The sequence below is a fragment of the Cupressus sempervirens genome, chromosome 3 (genome assembly GCF_028749045.1).
Source record: "Cupressus sempervirens isolate cs-2001-9-10 chromosome 3, ASM2874904v1, whole genome shotgun sequence".
Lineage (NCBI taxonomy): Eukaryota > Viridiplantae > Streptophyta > Pinopsida > Cupressales > Cupressaceae > Cupressus > Cupressus sempervirens.
The window spans coordinates 30,968,995-30,991,937 of NC_143120.1; the positions used below are offsets into that span (position 1 = coordinate 30,968,995).

The window sequence follows — 22,943 nt, forward strand, 5'->3', positions numbered from 1 at the left end:
TTAGTATCTATAGTGGATAGGTTTGTAAGGACCCTCAATAGGAACATTAATGTACGTAGCTTACTTTGGAGAAAGCTTTGTAAGTTTGGCTCCCAACTTGGTCAAATGCAGACCAACCACCTTCTCATCTGAATGCTTGGGCAACACATATACCTTCTTCTCATACTTTCCTGTGTTCCTCTCATTCCATAGCTCCAATTGTGCAATAACCTACAACACACAATACAATGCACACATTCATGAATACAATACCTCAACTCCACATAGTACACACACAAGAAAATTCAATGTTTTTTAGGACTAGTATTGCCATTTCCTTATCAATACCATACTTGATTTGTGAATGAGCAAGACATGACAAAACTAAGGTGGCCAGTGGCACAACCCAAGTTCATGAGACACCTCTCTGCAAGGACAATGATACCAAAGTTTGTTTCAGGGAACACCCATTTGTTTGTTTGAGGCTTAATTGTCATCTTCTTAACACCAGGGTAGTTTACAAGCCCCTACATATCAATCTCATTGTTAAAATGGCCAATGTTGCAAACAATGGCATTTTTCTTCATCCTCCTCATGTCCTCCACCATGATAATGTCCCTATTCACTGTTGTTGTAACAAAGATATCAGCAGTGCTCACCACATCCTCTAGAGTAAGAACATATATGCCTTCCATTAGGGCTTGCAGGGCACAAATTGGGTCAATCTCTATTACAACGACTCTAGCTCCAGCGGCCTTTAAGGCTGTAGCACAACCCTTGCCAACATCTCCATATCCACACACAACAGCAACCTTGCTCACAATCATCACATCAGTGCCTCTCATCAAACCATCTACAAGAGAGTCTCTACATCCATACAAGTTGTCAAACTGCAAAGTAAGCAAGGTACAATTAGATTCAAGGAAACCAACAACACAAATTAAATTTCATCCTATGAAAATAGAGGATAAAAAAATGTCATCCTTAAAATCATATCTATACTAGGAAAAACCTAAATTTTCTAGAGAGGAATTTTAGGTAGTCCACAAAAACCCTAAGATTAGATGGAAGTTGTATGAAGATTGTACTTTCCAAACTTCTACAATCCATGAATTATTGTTATTGTGCTTGTAAGTCTAATTGTGTAAAACAAATACACATCACCCTTTCCAATCATAATCCATCATTCGAACCATTCTCTCCCTCATCCTAGTGATGGATCATAGAGTTTAATCCAAAATGTTGATGTGAAATTCATTTTTATACAATCAGACCCAAATGCACACTAGCAATCACTCCTAAAAGCCAATTCCATTGATAAAAACCCACAATGCTAAAATAAACTAAACCAAAACACAAAACTCTTATAGAACAAAGTCCATACCTTACTCTTAGTAACAAAATCATTAACACCAATGGCAGGGAACAGTAGAGAACCAAAAGCCTGTATCTGGTGCAGCCTTTGAACCCCTCTAGTGGTTTCCTTAGATACACCCACCAACCTATCCTTCATCTTGTGAAACTTGAAGGGGTCTTCCAGGAGACTATCCTTGATCAATCCCAAAATAATTTGAAACTCAGGATTGGAAGATGAAGAAAGATCGGGAATCTTGCTAGACTTGGAAAACTCTTCCTCAGCCTTGACACCCTCATGGATTGGCAATGTGACATCAGGTCCATCATCAACAATAAAATCTGGGCCACCAGAATGACCCCAATCCAAAGCCTTCTCCACACACCACTAATATTCTTGGAGTGTCTCCCCCTTCCATGCAAACACAGATGCACTTTCTCAAGCTATAGCTGCTGCAGCATGGTCCTGTAAGATGAATTATGAAACCATATCACAAAGAAAGGCCAATATAATTGAACAAAACTATCAAATTATAGGCACTTTACCCAACCTTCAAAGAATATCCCACATTCTTGTTGCAGTGAGTTCGAATGATTAGCATGGGCTACTTTGAAAGCCTTTCTAAGTAGAGATAGACTCAAAAGAGTAGAAATAGAATCAAAAGAATAAAAAGGGCAAAGTAGAAAACATAACTTAAACTTAATTGGAATTAGAAATAAAATGTATATAATTATTAAAAAAATTCATAATAGTTGAAAAATAGGAATCACAAAACTAAATCATTAGAGAAAATGGAGTGTGGATGAGTGAGAATTTAAAGAAAAATTTAAGGAAAAAATTTGGTCTAGTTTATGTGATGAAGCTGAGGTAATTGAGGTTTTAAAATTAAAAAAAATGTTCGATTGTTAACATGCTTTTGGTTTACTGAATTTTAAAGTTAAAGAAATGTTCTATTGCTAACATGCTTTTGGTTTACTGGTGAAGTTGACTGATTCTCCATAAGCCTATTGTCTTTAGCTAAAAGATTTTGTGGTTGAAAAATACTCCCAATTAAAAAGATCTCTTTGAAAGATTTTCTAAGGCACGGAACTTTATGTTTATTTTCTCAAGTTGCATTTGTTAGAAATGGAAAAAGGGGGTGAGATGGGCTAGAGATCTATCACTAAATTATGGTGCTTATATTTTCAATATTGTAGGTTTTAAAATGTTTAATGTATATTTGTTACATAACAACTTTATAGCTAGAATACTAGGTGATGTTGATATCTTCCTCTATATCATAGTCTTTAAACGTTCTTTAATTTATCTAAGTTTTATTTTTCTTTAAGACATTCATTTATGTTTACCATTGTGAATATAATTGTCTTTATATTTTATGATATTGAAGCTCGACAAAATCTCACTCCTAAATTTAAGTCATGAGGACACCATCCAAAAATATTTTGGATACTATTCTTTTTACATAATAATTACAAATTTTAAGAATGCACTAGGAACTATTCAAAGACAGTCAAAAGTCCTTAGAGATTTATCTTTAGAGAATGACATAAGAACTACTCATCTATAGCACAACATATTCTAAGATGAGCTGCACATAACCTCACCAAGATTTATATTTATAGAATGACATAAGAGTTTTTGATAAGAAAAGGCAGCAAGAGGGTGCTGACCTATGGTACAAACAACAGAGAACAAGTCCAAAGGGCCAACACTAGATAGAGTTAAATAACACTTTAACACTAGCGTCAAACATAAGAGTTACAATGGAGAATGACATTTAAGAGCTACTCATCTATAACCCAACATATTCTAAAGTGTAGATCATCAAAAGCAAGTCCTCCATGCTAGTACAACATAAGAGATACCCAACTATAATGACATAAATATGAGGGAGGGTCACTATTCTAAGTACACAAGGAAATAACAGTGGAAATACTAGTGTATAATAGCTGTGAGAAATATTAAAACAAAAAAAAAACTGACAACCTAACCCTAAAAATAATTGCTTGGGAGCAACTATTACTGAGTGATAAATTTTGCTCGATAACCAAAGAAAAATAGGTGGTAGGAGAGGTTACCGAGTGAGCTCGGTAACCAAAGGATACCGAGTGAGCTCAGTAAGAAAAGGATACCGAGTGAGCTTGGTAAATGAAGAGTTCACAACTTGGTAACCAAAGGGGGTGTGATTACTGAGTGAACTCGGTAGACAAAGCAATTATCGAGTGAACTCGGTAGCCACAGGAGAGTGGAGCTCGGTAGAAGAAGGCACCAAGTGTACTCAGTAGCCATTGTAGAGAAAGACTTCTACCAAAGACAATACCGAGTGCAAGCTTATAACGTGAACATTTCCACCATTAAAACCAGAGACCCAAAGCTTCAAACTTTCAAATAAGCTTTCCAAAATGCATTGAGTAGAAGAGAGAAAACAATGGAATCAAGTATGCCTACTTGCTTTCTATTTAACTTGGATTCAAACTATTACAAATCTAGGAGCATTCGGCTTCAACCAGAAAACCCTAAAATAACCCTAACACTTTAAACTGATAAAACTTCAAACTTGCAACTCTAATGGTAGCATACAATAATGCCTGGAGCAATCATTGCTTCAACAAGATGAATGAAAAAAAATAAACTATGAACTATGAACTTACAGAATGACAGGTAGAACCATGTGCAATTGCAGGCACGACAATGATTCCTTCTGTCTCTGCAACGACTGATCTGTTGATCACTTTTCTCTCTACCCTCTCTACTCTTCAACTTCTTCTTTGTCTACTTAACTTGTCGAATGAATGATAAAACATTCCTTTTGACTTTAGCAAAATATTTTCCTCCCATTTTTGAATTTCAAAATTTCACCTACCAGCAATAAATTTGTTTGATCATTTTACAATCCGTCAGGGAGGTAGGTGGGCATTTGGCTCCAGGGAGAAACAACTAACCATAATTAATATTCCAACACTCCCTCTTTATCTCAAGCCAAACAAACAAGGATCACTACTGATCCAAATCAACTACACCAAGACACTCTCTTAGGTGTACAAAAGTCCCAATGCCTAATGGTTTGGTAAAAATGTCTGCTAGCTACTGCTCAGACTTGCAATATTCAATTTTGATATCCCCATTCTCCACCAGCTCTCTGATGAAGTGATATTTGATCTCTATATGTTTGCTTCTCCCATGGAAGACTGGATTCTTAGACAATGCAATTGATGAGATGTTGTCACAATAAATTGTGGTTCCATCCTCTTGCCTTTCATTCAAATCTATCAAGATCCTCCTTAGCCAAATTGCCTGACATGTTGCTACATTTGCTGCTGTATATTCAGCATCTACTGTAGATTGAGCAACAATAGGTTGCTTCTTGGATGCCCATGAAATTTCACCCGATCCCATATGGAACATATATCTGGAAGTTCTCTTCCTATCATCTATACTTCTAGCCCAATCACTATCTGTGTATCCCACCAACTTGAAACCATCATTTGCAGTATACAAAATCCCAAATCCCTTGGTACCCTTCACATACCTTAGGATCCTTTTTTCCGCTTGCCAATGGAAATCCCTTGGTGTTTCCATAAATCTAGAAATCAAGCTAACTGCATGCATTAGGTCTGGCCGAGTTGCTGTCAAATACATTAGACTTCCAACCATACTCTTGTATAGTGTTGGATCCACTCTCTTGCTAGAGTCTTCCTTGCTCAACTTCAGACCTATTGCTATTGGTGTGGGGGCTGCCTTACTATTCTGCATTTTGAATCTCTCCAAGATCTGCCTTGCATACTTTTCTTGGGAGATGAAGATGCCATCATGCATTTGTTTTACTTCTATGCCTAGAAAGTATTTCAAGAGACCTAGGTCTGTCATCTCAAATTCACTTTTCATGGCCTCTTTGAACTCACCAATTAGAGCCTTATCATTTCCAGAAAAAATCAAATCATCTACATACAAGACAACAATCAAAACATTACCATCTACTGCCTTGATGTAAAGAGTGGGCTCACCATTGTTTTTGCTAAAGCCATTACTCATCAAATATGAGTCAATCCTATTATACCATGCCCTTGGAGCTTGCTTGAGCCCATAGAGAGCTCTCTTCAATCTATATACTTTATGCTCTTCACCTGCAACTTCATAACTAGGTGGTTGCTCCACATATACTTCTTCCTTCAATACACCATTTAAGAAGGTAGACTTCACATCCATTTGAAATACCTTCCATTTGTGCTGAGCTGCAATTGCTATGACAGCACACACGGTTTACATTCTTGCAACAGAGGCATAGGTCTCATCATAGTCTCTTCCATACTGCTATTTGTAGCCCTTGACTACCAACCTTGCCTTATGCCTATCAATTTTGCCTTCAGCATTGCATTTGGTCTTGTAGACTCATTTCACTCCAATCACTTGCTTCTTTGGAGGAAATTCAGTTAGCTCCCATGTCTCATTCCTTTCTATAACATCTATTTCCTCATCCATGGCCTTACATCATTTCTTCTCCTTAATAGCTTCTTCAAAATAAACTGGATCACTATGAGAAAATAATGCAAAATTAACACTCTCATCATAATCTTCATACCGTTCATCTTGGTATATCTCCCTAAGACTCTTGGTCTTTCTTGATAATAGGGAGGAGAGTGTGGGATTAGAATCTTCACTGTTGCTGCTTGGCCCTGACACTCGGTCATGCCTAGAGGAGCTCGGTATTGACTGAGGCTACTTGCCTTTCCTTCTATCTGCTCCTTCTTCTTGCTATTCATCAACATCCTCTTCATTCATAAATGGAACTTTACTAGAAGTGCTTGGTGACTCATCATTTGAACCATACCAAGACTGATTTTCAAGAAATTCCACATCTCTTGAAAGCATCATCTTGTTGTTGAATGGGTCATACAATCTGTATGCCTTTGATTCTGGGTTGTACCCTGTGAAAATGCATTTCACACCTCTGTCATCAAATTTTTTCCTTTGCTCTTTAGGCATGTGTGCATATGCAACACATCCAAACACCCTTAGGTGTTCAACTGTCCATCTTATTCGTGACCAAGCTTCCATTTAAATTTTGTCACGAACTGCCTTTGTAGGACACCTATTAATTAGGTAAATTGTTGTTGCCACAGCCTCTCCCCAAAATTCAGTTAGGAGACCTTTCTCTTTCATCATGCTCCTTGCCATTTCAACAATGGTCCTGTTCTTTCTTTCAGCCACTCCATTCTACTGTGGTGTATAGCTGGCTGTGAGCTCTTTCTTTATGCCATGTTTCCTACAAAATTTTACAAAAAAATTGGAGGTATACTCCCCTCCTCTATCTGATCTTAGGACCTTGATATAATGTCCACATTCTCTTTCAGTCTGGGCTTTAAATTCTACAAATTTATCAAATGCTTTAGATTTATTCTTTAAGAAATACACCCATGTCCTACGACTGAAATCATCAATGAATGTCATGAAATAAGTACTCCCCCCAATGGAAGTAACTTGCATAGGACCGACTAGGTTAGTATGCACTAATTCTAAAGGATATCTAGCCCTCCTAGAATTTCCAGAATTAAAGGGAAGTCTATGTTGCTTACCCAAAATACAAGCCTCACACTTGTCACATGAATTTCCTATTCGTGGAAAACCTTCAACCATTCTTTTATTTGACAATAAATTTAAACTAGCATAGCCAAGATGACCATACCTGAGGTGCCATAGTCATGAGGGGTCTTCAATCACACTCCTTAGAGCTGATTGTGTGGGATGTGCAGCACAAACTTGAGATGAGAAACATGTCTCAATCCTCAAGGGAAACATTATGTTCTTGGTCATTTCAACTGCTGCAAGTAAATTTTTGGTCCCATCCTTTTCTTGAATAACACACATGTCATTCTCCATCAGCACTTTGTATCCATTTTGAATGAGCTTACCAATGCTCATCAAATTGTGCTTCATACCAGGGGTGAAATACACATTTTGTATTTCAATTTTCTCACCTTTCTTGGTGCGGACCATAATAGATCCTTTTCCCACAACTGGTAGGGTTCCATTGTTACCCATCTTAATTTCTGATTTGAAACTCTTGTCAATGAATGAAGACAAGGTTTCATTACCACTCATGTGGTTGCTACATCCACTATCAAGGTACCAAACCTCAGGGCTCCCTTCTTCACCAACATTACGCATGATGAAGGCAGTGTTTTCACTTCCGATATTCACATCAGCCACATTTTCTTATCCTGACTGATCTTTCCGCTTTTTCCAACATTCATTTGCATAATGCCCATATTTATGACAGTACTAGCATTCTACATTACTCTTATTTGAGTTGTAGTTTTTCTTACCTCCTCTTGAAGTATTTTGAGAGCTACTTGCTCCATCTGCTCTTCCTGAGCTTTCTACTATAGCATTTCTTTGTCCTCCATTACCTCAGCCTCTGCCTCTGGAGTTTTTTCTTGAGCCATTTCTTCCTCTCCCCCTTCCTCTTGGATTTGACTGAGCCTTGAATGCTTGCTCTTGAGAAGATGAAGAAGTAGAACTATTGATCCTGTGCTCATGGGTTTGAAGTGTACCCATCAACTCATCCATTGTCAAAACAATGAGGTCTTTTGCCTCTTCTATGGTCATGACCAAATTGTCATACTTATGAGGTAAACTCCTCAATATCTTTTCCACTATCCTCTACTCTTGATAGTCTTCTCCATTTGACTTCAGTTGGTTAATCACATTGGAGGTTCTTGAACTGAAGTCAGCAACTGATTCATTCTCCTTCATCTAAAGGTTCTCAAACTCCGTCCTTATATTCTGTAGCTTTACTGTGCGGACTTTATCAGTCCCCTTGAAGTTTGTCTCAAGGATATTCCAAGCTTCCTTTGCATAATTTGCTGCTGCAATCTTTGGGAAAATTGTCTCTGTCATTGCTGCTTAAATAAGACTTAATGCCTTAGCATCCTTCCTCTTTGACTCTTTCAAATGAGTCTTCTATGCATTTGTGAGGGCAGCATACTAAGTTGGATTAGTCACATCATTGAATCCATTGACTACAAACTCCCACAAATCATTTGCAACCATAATGGTCTTCATTTTCTTTGCAAACGTATCATAATTTTGTCCATTGAATGATGGTGGTTGCTGCCATACCTTTGTTGCATCTCCTGCCATGATAAATATCTCAGAAAAAAAATGCCCTAACTCACTGTGGATGTGGGGCCTCAAAGCTCTACTACCATATGAGAAATATTAAAACAAAAAAATAAACTCACAACCTAACCCTAAAAATAATTGCTTAGGAGCAACTATTACCTAGTGATAAATTTTTCTCGGTAACCAAAGAAAAATAGGTGGCAGGAGAGGTTACCGAGTGAGCTCGGTAAACACACAACTCAGTAACCAAAGGATATCGAGTGAGCTCGATAAGCAAAGGATACCGAGTGAGCTCAATAAATGAAGAGCTCACAACTCGGTAACCAAAGGGGGTGTGATTACCAAGTGAACTCGGTAGACAAAGCAATTACTGAGTGAACTCGATAGCCACAGGAGAGTGGAGCTCGGTAGAAGAAGGCACTGAGTGTACTCAGTAGCCACTCCAGAGAAAGACTTCTACCAAAGACAATACCAAGTGCAAGCTTATAACATGAACATTTTCACCATTAAAACTAAAGACCCAAAGCTTCAAACTTTCAAATAAGCTTTCCAAAATGCACTGAGTAGAAGAGAGACAACAATGGAATCAAGTATGCCTACTTGCTTTCTATTTAACTTGGATTCAAACTATTACAAATTTGGGAGCATTCGGCTTCAACCAGAAAACCCTAAAATAACCCTAACACTTTAAACTGATAAAACTTCAAACTTGCAGCTCTAATGGCTACATACAATAACGCCTAGAGCAATCACTGCTTCAACAAGATGAATGAAAAAAAAAAAACTATGAACTATGAACTTACAGAATGACAGGTAGAACCATGTGCAACTGCAGGCACGACAATGATTCCTTCTGTCTCTACAACGACTGATCTGCTGATCACTTTTCTCTCTGCCTTCTCTGCTCTGCAACTTCTTCTCTGTCTACTTAACTCGTCGAATGAATGATAAAACATTCCTTTTGACTTCAGCAAAATATTTTCCCCCCATTTTTGAATTTCAAAATTTTACCTACCAGCAATAAATTCATTTGATCGTTCTGCAAGTCGTTAGGGAGGTAGGTGGGCATTTGGCTCCAGGGAGAAACAAACAACCATAATTAATATTCCAATAATAGCATCACCTAAGATGAATAAATAGCTGGTTGCTTCTTTTCTTTGGTTATCTCATCTTAATAATGAATCACAAAGTATGATTCAGAATGCTCATGATTGAAAAAATATACATAATCAAATTTCGAAAGCATGCCAAGCTAACATGAAGATTTGGATGTTAATAAGATCACCTAAAATACTGCTCACCAAATGCAAACCAAATTGAAATTGACACAAAAGATAGCCATCCTTGCTGATATCATCTAAGATAAAGTTAGGATCACCAAACACAATTAGTCTTACAAGAAAATAACAATAAAGATAAAAATCTATAATAACATCACCTAAAATGAATATATATGGATCATTGTTCTTTTTTGAGTTATATTATATTAATGACAGATTTGACAGATTATATAGTACCATTTGAAACACAAATATTGAATATACCAAGAATGGATTTAGTTCTCTCATCTTAATGATAACTTGAATGGCACAAGCGCCAAAGTATACCCGAGTAGAGAAAATATTGGAGGAGCACCATCTGACCTGAGCTCTGAGGGCAATTAGGGTTTCTATAAGAACTGCAGTCTAGATGGTCATATGAAGGCAGCCTATGATTCTGGCTCCCTTCAATGGTTGCACATTACCATACTCAGCCCTGCAGGCCATGAGCCCAGGCATTTCCACTTGGGAAAGCTGAAGCTCCATACGACCAAAGTTATCCAGTGACATGTCTTTAACCTTGTATTCCCTCCCCAACACCATCTTCTCTACAACAAGGGCCATGGCGGTTGGTAGTGTAATTAAGAAGAATCACAGATACCCTCCACACAATGAACTCAGATGAAACAATCTATTTATATATACAAAAATCTTGATGAAGTACTTGAGATGAAATCTAGTCCGTTGAATCATACCCTACTATGATGAACTCTCATTTATGGTGATAGTGCATCCTTAATAGACATTGAGGTGACCTTTCTGTTGGGGTTCCCATCTTTGTGGGACTCACAATTCAAATATCAAACATGTGGAGCTTTTAATGTTTTGATGTTATTCAAAATAACAAATGAGTGATGAAGTCTTTGTATTTTGTCTGGTGTAAACCAAGTCATCTTAGAAATTGTCCACTTATGAATTCTAATGAGTGAATGAAGGAAATTTAATGATGTACACAATCCATTTCTCTATCAATGATAAGACTTACATTTTAAATATCATACACAATTTTAATGCAACTAAAAGTCAAATGAGCTTTAGACATGTCTTCATTTGTTCAAGCTTTGGAGACAAGTTGTGTTGAAGGGCAGAATCATAGGTAATAAAAAAATGAGTTGCAATTGCTTTCCTAAGTAGGTTTGCCTACTCTTCATCAATATGCATCATTAAAATATTTTGTTAAAATTGTGAAAATATGGAATTCATTCATGTTCAAAAAGTGAGTGAAATTAATTATTATAATTTCTCTCCTTCATTCTAGACACTATGCAGCAAGTTTAGAGATGACTCAACAAGATGGGATTTCCAACTCATTGGTTAAGTGGGTCGTGATTTGGAGAGCCCCATATCATATTACTATGTTGGCTATTTCCTCCAGTTATTATGTTTATCCAACATTACTACAGTTATGATTAAGTTTGATGTAATGAAAATGTTCTAGTAATTATACTGTAACAATGTTGTTACAGCTGCTCTATTTTTTAAAGCTATGTAATTCTTATTTTTGATTTTTAATTTTTTTTTTAAACTTTCATTTGAATAAAATCTAATAAGAGGGTGTTGACAGTGATACAATAAGAACTCATTTAATTAATTTTCATTTATTTGATTACTAACTATAAATTAAATATATCGATTAAAATAAAATAAAAAATTCGATGGAGGTCATCCACAAAGACGTTTTAGGTACTCGATACGGGCCCACGCGTGCCTGAAACCTCTTCGGCTAAGAGCTAAGGACTGAGGAGCATCCATGCTGCCAAATAATCTTACAGACATGATCTTTATATAAATTCAACACAACAAAGAAGTATTAATATTTAGACGAGGTTGAGAAGAAAGAAATGAATGTCAGGCTGAGCATGAAATGACAAAGTCACTGCTAAAGAAAATGAAAAGACCATTTAACTTTTCTGAATCAGAACAATACAGACATTGACTTGACATGGACGTGAAAATTTCAGCATCATAAACATTTGATCCGCCTTACTCATCGACCTGTCCATTCATCGTCAGTCTCATCTTTCTTATCTTCTACGGTCAAAAATTTATGTGAAAAGTTTGATAGAGAAATAAACCATCTTATCTGTAAATTGGTTTGTATTCATGTATTAGATTTTTTTTAATTTTTAATTTTTTTATTAAAAATTTGATGGTTATAGTCACATGTTTATGTGAAGAATTTAATTTAATTTTTAAATTATTTTAATATGTGATAAATCTATAAGAAAAAAAAACTTATATACTTCTTGGAATGTGATTTTTAGGCCCAAAGCGTAACTCTACAGTGGCATAATACCCTCTATAGGAGGTCATCGAAAAAATCGTTGTAAGAAAAAAGAAATGTTTCCTATTCCACAACCTTTCCTATTCCACTTCCATCTTCACAATTTGCATGTCAAAAAGCTGAAAATAGAGAGAAATTTACATTGTGAAACACATAATTAATTCTAATTAATGTGAAATGCCTCCCTCTATCTTGCAAATACATATTTTCAACATAACACAAGGTCATGGCCAAGACTATTGAGTAACCAATCGAATCGATGTCTTATATTCTATACTTTGTTTCATTGTCAAATTGTGGGTTTAGTAGATTGGAGGTATTCATCACACAAATCAAAATATTTGTGGGTGGGAATGGAGATGAATCGGATAAGAAAATAGCTACTCTTGGAAATTTGGAGAATTTGATCCATAGAGATTTTTCATGTCTGAATTCTTATTTCTCCTTCAAGGAGTTTATAATTGATTTTATGACATGAATTTGATGTATGCATCAACTGTAAAATATATGTATCAATGAAGTTTGAGGTTTGTGCAAAGACTATGATCCATTAGTTGTTTAGCTTTGAGTTTTTAAATAAGAAAATGTCTTGCACTCTTAGGTATGTAATGCCAAGATTTTAACTTAAAATGTTGTTACAGTGAATACCCTACTTTGCTTTATATTTCAGGAAGGCAGGCATTTCTAGAGGTCAATGTGAATGGTGACCTCAAAAGTATTGATGGTAGTGGACTTTATAATAATGGTTGTATGTAAGAATTTTGATTCATTGGTTATTGTCTCCTTTGTACCAGGGATCTATTATGGGTGTTGTTTTCTCTTTATATTTGTATGGGATATATTTGTATGAACATCTTTTCAAATCTAAATATTTCTTTTTTTTTGGAATGAAGTTACAGTAGTTGTTAGTTCTGATTTTGAGTGACAATTCATTACATTAAGTTTGGATTTCTGAAAATTTCTTTGACTGCACAAATATTGAGTTTTGATATTTGACCTTTTGCAATTATTATACCAACAACCATAGATTTATAAGCATATTGGGTGAGCTTAAAAAAAAATCTTGTTATGTGTGATTGGTTGAATCTTTGTTTAGTGCACAAACTTCAATTATATTACTTCCTTGCATTATGTGATGAAATTATTGTACAAGAAGATCAAGAGGTGCCAAAATTCTTTGTGATTTGACTTAAATTAGGACAAGTTAATTTAAGGGACTTTTAATCAATTTAATAATCAATTAGATATCTTAAATATTATATTAAGATTAATATGTTGTAAATTTAAATTGATTTGTAGATAATAGATACAATTATTTTAATTTATATATATTTAAAAAACTATGCTTTGTATAATTTTAAATGATTTGTATGTAACAAAATTAGTCCACAATCCATTTCTCTATCAATGATAAGACTTACATTTTAAATATCATACACAATTTTAATGCAACTAAAAGTCAAATGAGCTTTAGACACGTCTTCATTTGTTCAAGCTTTGGAGACAAGTTGCCTTGAAGGGTAGAATCGTAGGTAATAAAAAAAAGAGTTGCAATTGCTTTTCTAAGTAGGTTTGCCTACTCTTCATAAATATGCATCATTAAAATATTTTGTTAAAATTGTGAAAATATGGAATTCAATTCATGTTCAAAAAGTGAGAGAAATTAATTATTATAATTTCTCTCCTTCATTCTAGACGCTATGCAGCAAGTTTAGAAATGACTCGACAAGATGGGATTTCCAACTCATTGGTTAAGTGGATTGTGGTGTGGAGAGCCCCATATTATATTACTTTGTTGGCTGCCTCGTCCAGTTATCATATTTATCCAACATTGCTGCAGCTATGATTAAGTCTGATGTAATGAAAATGTTCTAGTAATTATGCTGTAACAATGTTGTTATAGCTGTTGGATGTTTTTAAAGCCATGTAATTTCTTATTTTTGATTCTTAATCTAATTTTTTTTTTAAATCATTCATTTGAATAAAATATAATAAGAGGGTGCTGACAGTGATTACAATAAGAACTCTTTTAATTAATTTTCATTTATCTATTACTAACTATAAACTAAATATATCGATTAAAATAATCTTACAGACATGATCTTTATGTAAACCTCCAATTTTTAGGACGTATTAACTTCCAATTTTAGCGTAGGAAATGGCAATTTTTCTAGCGTAATGATATGAGATATTAAGATCCAATAACCTTGACGGCTGGACCAAACTTGTCCTGACTGGCATGTACTTGTCAGTCACTTAAATGCGACAAATTTATTTAGAGCCATGGTGCTTTTTCTTCCCTTTCTGAGTAGCTCAAAATATTCTTGTTTTTCTTCCCTTTCTAAATAGCTCAAAATATTCTAGATTTCATATAAAATTTCTTCTTGACCTCAAAAAATTTATATATTTAATGATATTTCCATCCCTTCAAATCTAAGACTGTTGAACTAAAAAAGCCAATAAAATAAGATTCCAAATGGTTCTAGTAGTGGCAGAACAATTCAAACAGCGTTCAAAGGCACCCCTGTTTCGTAGAGGAGACGCCAATAGACCTCTTTATCCTCTTCCAAAAACAACAGAGATTGATTTATCACGTTATATTTGCACAAATATAATATCGAAACGGAAGCTTTCCCTCGTAAACAAAGCCCCGAATTCTTCACCATGGAAGCTACCACAACCGTTCACGATTTTTACATGCCAAGGATGTGAGAAATAAATCACAACTTTAAATTCGCTCGGCACTAACTATTGTCGAGTGTCAGTTTGCTCGGCACCTTAAGGAGCCGAGTGGCAGTTTGCTTGGCATGTGAAGGTGCCGAGTTAGCTCGGCACAAGAAGAAGCCGAGTAAGCTCGGCACACAAAAGGCAACGCTCGGCAGCAATGAATGCCGAGTGAGCTCAGCTCAAAATGGAAAAATTATAACTTAGAGAAATTTCAACATGAATGTTTCCACCATTAAACCCAAAGAGCCAAAGCTTGAAGCTTCTAAACAAACTTCTCAAATGCAATGAATAGAGGAAGAGCAATGGATTCAAGTATGCTTGCTTACTTTCTATTCAACTTTGATTACAAACATTACAAAATCTGAGAGCATTCGGCTTCAACCAGAAAATCTTAAAATAACTCTAAATTGGTAAAACTTCAAACTTCAATGAACTTTAAACTTGCAGCTTTAATGGCTACATACAATGGTGCCTGGAGCAATCACTGTTTTAACAGGACAAAACCAACAATAGCAAACTTACAGAGTGAACAAGGGAAACACTTGCCAACTAGATCTGCTGATCTCTTTCCTTTTGCTTTGCTCTACTCTGCAACTTTTATCTTCTCTGCTCTGTTGAACTAACTCTCTGAATGAATGAATGTAGAAAACATTCCTTTTGTCCTATTTCATTTTCCCTCTCAACATTCAAATTTCAAAATCACCTACCAAAATAAATGCTTGCCGTCCATGGATGCCTGCGGGAAATAAACTAACAGGGTAGATGGGCGTGGGGCTCGAGGACAACCTACAGGCTCTCAATGTTCAATTTTCAACACTCCCCCTTTGTCCTGAGACCAACAAACAAGGATCACTACTGATCCAAATCAACTACACTAAGACACTCTCTTAGGTGTACAAAACTTCCAATGCCTAATGGCTTTGTGAAAATATATGCTAGCTACTGCTCAGACTTACAAAAATTCATCTTGATATCCTCATTCTCCACCAACTCTTTGATGAAGTGATATCTGATCTCAATATGTTTGCTTCTCCCATGGAAAACTGGATTCTTGGACAATGCAATTGATGAAATGTTGTCACAATAAATTGTGGTTCCATCCTCTTGCCTTTTATTCAAATCTATCAAGATCCTCCTTAGCCAAATTGCTTGACATGCTACTGCATTTTCTGCTATATATTCAACCTCTGCTGTAGATTGAGCAACAATAGGTTGCTTCTTGGATGCCCATGAAATTGCACCCGATCCCATAAGAAATACATATCTGAAAGTGCTCTTCCTATCATCTATCCTTCCAGCCCAATCACTATCAATATAACCCACCAACTTGAAACTATTTGATGCAGTATACAAAATTTCAAATTCCTTGGTACCATTCACATACCTTAAGATCCTCTTTCCCGCTTGCCAATAGGAATCTTTTGGTGTTTCCATAAATCTGGAAATCAGACTTACTGCATGCATCAAGTCTGGCCGAGTTGCAGTCAAGTACATTAAACTTTCAACTATACTCTTGTATAGTGTTGGATCCACTCTCTTGCTAGAGTCTTCCTTGCTCAAGTTCATACCTATTGCTGTTGGTGTGGAGGTTGCATTACTATTATACATTTTGAATCTCTCCAAGATCTGCCATGCATATTTTTCTTGAGAGATGAAGATGTCATTATGCATTTGTTTTACTTCTATGCTTAGAAAGTACTTCAAGAGACCTAGGTTTGTCATTTCAAATTCATTTTTTATAGTCTCTTTGAACTCACTAATTAGAGCCTTGTCATTACCAGTAAAAATCAAGTCATTTACATACAAGACAATAATCAACACATTTCCATTTGCTGCCTTGATGTAGAGAGTAGGCTCACAATTACTTTTCATAAAGTCATTTCTCATCAAATATGAGTCAATCCTATTGTACCATGCCCGTGGAGCTTGCTTGAGCCCATAAAGAGCTCTCTTCAATCTATATACTTTGTGTTCTTCATCTGCAACTTCATAACCAGGTGGCTGCTCTACATAGACTTCTTCTTTCAATATACCATTTAGGAAGGCAGACTTCACATCTATTTGATATACCTTCCATTTGTGCTGAGTTGCAATTGCTATGACAGCACGCACAGTTTCTATTCTTGCAACCAGGGCATATGTCTCATCATAATCTGTGTCATACTGCTGTTTGTAGCCCTTGACTACCAGCCTTGCCTTATGCCTATCAATCTTGCCTTTAGCATTGTATTTGGTTTTGTAAACCCATTTCACTCCAATCACTTGTTTTTTGGGAGGCAAATCAGTTAGCTCCCATGTCTCATTCATTTCTATAGCATCTATCTCCTCATCCATGGCCTTACACCATTTCTTCTCCTTAACAACTTCTTCAAAATATAATGGATCACTATGAGAAAATAATGCAAAATTAACACTCTCATCATAATCTTCATACCTTTCATCTTGGTATATCTTCCTAAGACTCTTGATCTTTCTTGGTAAAAAAGAGAAGAGTGTGGGATCAGAATCTTCATTGCTGCTGCTTTCCCAACCAGCTTGGTCTTCACTGTTACTCAGCACTGACACTTAGTCATGCCTAGAGGAGCTCGACAATGACTGAGGCTGCTTTCCTTTTCTTCTATCTGCTCCTTCTTACTGTTCATCAGCATCCTCTTCACTCATAATTGGTACTTTACTTGAGGTGCTTGGTGATTCATCAGTTGGTCCATACCATGATTGATTTTCAAGAAATTCTACATCTCTTAAGAGAATCATCTTGTTGTTCAATGGGTCATACAATCTGTATGCCTTTGATTATGAGCTATACCCTATGAAGATGCACTTCACACCTTTGTCATCCAATTTCTACCTTTTCTCTTTAGGTACATGTGCATATGCAACACATCCAAACACTCTTAGGTGTTCAACTATCCATCTTCCTCGTGACCATGCTTCCATTGAAATTTTATCACAAACTGCCTTTGTAGGACACCTATTAATTAGGTAAAATGCTATTGCCACAACCTCTCCCCAAAATTCAGTTGGAAGACCTTTCTCTTTCATCATGCTCCTTGCCATTTCAACAATGGTCTTGTTCTTTCTTTCAGCCACTCTATTCTGTTGTGGTGCATAGCCGGCTATGAGCTCTTTCTTTATACCATATTTCTTGCAAAAATTTACAAAAGAATTGGAAGTATACTCCCCTCCTCTATCTGATCTTAGGACTTTGATATAGTGTCCACATTCTCTTTCAGCCTGGGTTTTGAACTCAAGAAACCTATCAAATGCTTCAGATTTAAATTTCAAAAAATAAACCCATGTCCTACGACTGAAATCATCAATAAATGTCATGAAATAAGTACTCCCCCCAATGGAAGTAACTTGCATAAGACTAACTAAGTCAGTATGCACTAACTCTAATGGATATCTAGCCCTCCTAGAATTTCCAAAATTAAAGGGAAGCCTATGTTGCTTATCCAAAATACAAGCCTCACACTTGTCACATGAATTTCTTATACATGACAAACCTTCTACCATTCTTTTATTTGACAACAAATTTAAACTAGCATAGCCATGAGGGTTCATCAATCACACTCCTTAGAGCTGATTGTGTGGGAGGTGCAACACCAACTTGAGATGAGAAACATGTCTCTATCTTCAAGAGACATTCTATTCTTTGTCATTTGAATTGTTGCAAGTAAGTTCTTGCTCTCATCCTTTTCATGAATGACACACATGCCATTCTCCATCAGCACTTTGTATCCATTTTGAATGAGCTGACCAATGCTTATCAAATTGTGCTTCATACTAGGGGAAAAATATAAATTTTGTATTTTCTTCTTCTCACCTTGCTTAGTGTGGAGCATAATAGATCCTTTGCCCACAACTGGTAGGGTTTCATTGTTATCCATTTTAATATCAGATTTGAAACTCTTGTCAATAAATGAAAAAAAGGTTTCATTACCACTCATGTGATTGCTACATCCACTGTCGAGGTACCAAACCTCAGGGCTTCCTTCTTCACCAACATTACACATGATGAAGGCAGTGGCATTGTTTCCACATCCCATATTCACATCAGCCACATTTGCTTGTCCTGACTGATCATTTTTCTTCTTCCAGCATTCACTTGTATAATGCCCATATTTATGACAGTAGTAGCATTCTACATTACTCCTATTTGAGTTGTAGTTTTTCTTACCTCTTTTTGAAGTATTTTGTGAGCTACTTGCTTCATCTGCTCTTCTTGAGCTTTCTACTGCAGCATTTTTTTGTCCTCCATTACCTCGGCCATTTCTTCCTCTCCCCCTTCCTCTTGGATTTGACTGAGCCTTGAATGCTTGCTCTTGAGAAGAAGAATATGCAGATTTGTTGATCATATGCTCATGGGTTTGAAGAGTACCCATCAACTCATCCATTGTCAAAACAGTGAGGTCTTTTGCCTCTTCTATGGTCATGACCAAATTGTCATATTTATGAGGTAAACTCTTCAATATCTTTCCACTATCCTCTGCTTTTGATAGTCTTCTCCATTTGACTTCAGTTGGTTAATCACATTGGAGGTCCTTGAATTAAAGTCTTCAATTGATTCATTTTCTTTCATTTGAAGGTTCTCAAACTCCATCCTTATATTCTATAGCTTTACTGTATAAATTTTATTAGTCCCCTTGAAGTTCGTCTCAAGGATATCCCATGCTTCTTTTGCATAATTTGTTGTTGCAATCTTTGGGAATACTGTCACTGTCATTGTTGCTTCAATCATACTTAATGTCTTTGCATCTTTCTTCCTTGACTCTTTCAAATGAGTCTTTTGTGCATTTGTGAGGGCAACATACTGAGCTGGGTCTATCACATCATTGAACCCATTTATAACAAACTCCCACTAATCATTTGCAACCATTATGGTCTTCATCTTCTTTGCCCATGTATCGTAATTTTGCCTATTAAAGGATGGTGGCTACTGCCATATCTTTTCTGTATCTACTACCATGTCAAATATCTCAAGAAAATAAATGCCCTAACTCACTATGGATGTGGGGCCTCAAAGCTCTGATACCATGTGAGAAATAAATCACAACTTTAAATTTGCTCAACACTAACTATTGCTGAGTGCCAGTTTGCTCGGCACCTTAAGGAGCCGAGTGGCAGTTTGCTCGGCACGTGAAGATGCCGAGTGACAAGCAGTAGGTGTCGAGTTAGCTTGGCACAAGAAGAAGCTGAGTAATCTCGACACACGAAGAAGTCGAGTAAGCTCGGCACACAAAGGGCAATGCACAAAAACAATGGATGCCAAGTGAGCTCGACTCAAATTGGAAAAATTATAACTTAGAGAAATTTCAACGTGAATGTTTCCACCATTAAAACCAGAGAGCTAAAGCTTGAAACTTCTAAACAAACTTCTCAAATGCAATGAAAAGAGGAAGAGCAATAGATTCAAGTATGCTTACTTGCTTTCTATTCAACTTTGATTAAAAAAATTACAAAATCTAGGAACATTAGGCTTCAACCAGAAAACTCTAAAATAACCCTAAACTAGTAAAACTTCAAACTTCAATGAACTTTAAATTTGCAACTCTAATGGTTGCATACAATGGTGCTTGGAGCAATCATTGCTTCAACAAGACAAAACCAACAATAGCAAACTTACAGAGTGAACAAGAGAAACACTTGCCAACTGGATCTGTTGATCTCTTTCCTTTTGCTTTGCTCTGCTCTGCAACTTCTATATTCTTTGCTCCGCTGAACTGACTCTCTGCATGACTGAATGTAGAAAACATTCCTTTTGTCATATTCCATTTTCCCTCTCAACGTTCAAATTTCAAAATCACCTACCAAAATAAATACATGTCGTCCATGGATGCCTGCGGGAAACAAACTAACAGGGTAGATGGGCATGGGGCTCGAGGACAACCTGCTAGCTCTCAACATTCAATTTCCAACAAAAGATTAGTTCTTATTTGATAATTCATTTTCAAGCCTTTATAATCTCTGAAGGAATCAGATTTCATAGTTAATTTAATTTTTATGATTATTTTCTAGACCCAAATAACCTCTAGATGAACCAGATTTCCCAAGGTTCAATTTTTTTTTCGATATATGTTAATCTAAACCTGTATTTGATTTTAGAGATTTTTTTGGGTTAAAGACAATGTCGATGGAGGTTTCAAATGGGCCTATTTTGAGAAGCCAGAGGAGTTCCTCATATTGCACAAATTATAAGCGAAGCTTCAATCGATTACTGAGGGAAACATCCGTCAGAATTTTAAGTTCACCTCTAGACAAAACCCACAAACCAAGAGATGAGAAATCTGATCAGAGAAATAAAGCGGGTTATTTAAAGATTAGAGAAGTGGACTATTTAGAGAAGAGGCAGATGTTCTTGACAAGCTACCATTTTACCATGGAGAAGACAGTTGCCCAGAAGCTTAAGGTCATGGCAATGAAACTTGTGGCCTGCAAAATTGCGGATCGTTTGGCTTCAGGATTGAAGAGATTTGGGCGTACCCACAATCGATTTATTGGCTGTTGAAAATCATCTTTCACGATTGGATTTAGTAAATAGTTGTAATCCTTAGAAATTCCTGGAATAGCTTTTTCAAAGAACACTCAGATGAAAATTGGTGAGACTTTGAAATAGTTTGATTCAAACCAAAAAATTGACTGGTTCTTGTTATTTCTTAGCTCATGTTACTGAAAAAAGAAAAGAAAAAATTGAAATCTCCCTTCTCTGCTACTGCAGTTGCGACTGAGTGGACTTCGTATTTGTTTGTTTGTTTTATGCTCTGAACTTCGTTCCATAGAAGTTCTAACAGTGTGAATCTAACATTTTTTAATAAAATATATATTTTTCACCATTTTAGAAGTCAAATTAGTCTATTATAAATTTTGTACAATCAAATTTTTCAATAAGGTAATCTTTTATTAATTTTAAAATAAGCCAAATTGATCGGTAGATTCTGGAAAATTCTATTCAAAATCCAAAGTTTTGCGCTTGCAAATTATGGTCACGAAATTTCTTTATCAATTTAAAAATTACTAAACTAGTGGGTAGTTGCAATGCCGATAGGCTATTATAGGTGGTCTTTTCATAGAAACCTATCTGTTTGGAAAACCAGACATTATAGGCGGTATTTTGTAAATAGACAATAGACATGAATAATATATAATAAAAGTGAAATGATATGGCATTCACAGTGTTCTGAAAGAGTAAATGGCTTTATCTAATGAAGTGATGTAAAAGTTGAGATCTTGATAAAGGCGCCGGCCATTGATTCCAATCTAGGCAATTTTACAACTGGTGCCCACGAGGAAGACCTAAACAAAATGCTTGAAAATTGTGAGTCATTTTGCCCAAATAGTATTTAATCTAATGTGAAGAACCTTCTCTCCCATTGAAAGATAATGGATACCCTTAAGTTTCCAAGCTATTTTGTGCCGGATTACTTATCAAACAATAAATTTGAGCAATAATTGCACTTCCGATATCAATCTACTCGCAATAAATGCAAATTCTATATCAATCTACTCCACCGACCATATCTTTTATCATATATATTACGATATATTTATATAGCTTAATAAATCTTTCACGGATCTGTTATATTTGTATATTGATTTGTTATGCCAGATATTTAGAAGAGTTAATTCGTTTTATCCCACCGCCTGCATTGTCTATATAATATCTAGCGAACAGTTTAAACATTATCCCATTAAAGGCGTAAATAGCTAGAATCTTGCTTTGTGAATTGTCTATTTCAATTAGGTAAGTGCATGATTCTCAATCATTCTATTTATCTTGGGCTTTATTGTTTTGAGTAGTATAGAATATGATAGAGGTTAATGATCTTCACATAATTTCTTCTCAGTGTATTTGTTTTTTTAAAAAGTTTATTGTCTGGAAAACTAGAAAAGAAATTGCTGGAACAAGGATTCTTTAGAAAAGTTTATTTACTTAGGCTATATATGCTGATTCATCAAGAGTTTAATTATTGATGAGCAGAATTTTTTAGTGGAAAGTTAAAAGTTAGAAAACAAAAGGCAATTGTCAATGTTTTTCCTCATTTCTATAGTATCCTTGATAAGAAGTCTGAACAATTTGAGATGTTTTGTTGGAGTGAGCTGCTCTTGTACAAGCATTATCATGGCATTTCTATAGATATTGGTCTCACTAAAGATGACA

At 35.8% G+C, this 22,943-nt stretch overlaps 1 pseudogene; it reads right to left on the reverse strand.

The window, feature by feature from the left end:
• Window positions 1-10,376, reverse strand: LOC149564623 (adenosylhomocysteinase-like; annotated as a pseudogene).
• Between the last annotated feature and the right edge of the window lie 12,567 nt (window positions 10,377-22,943).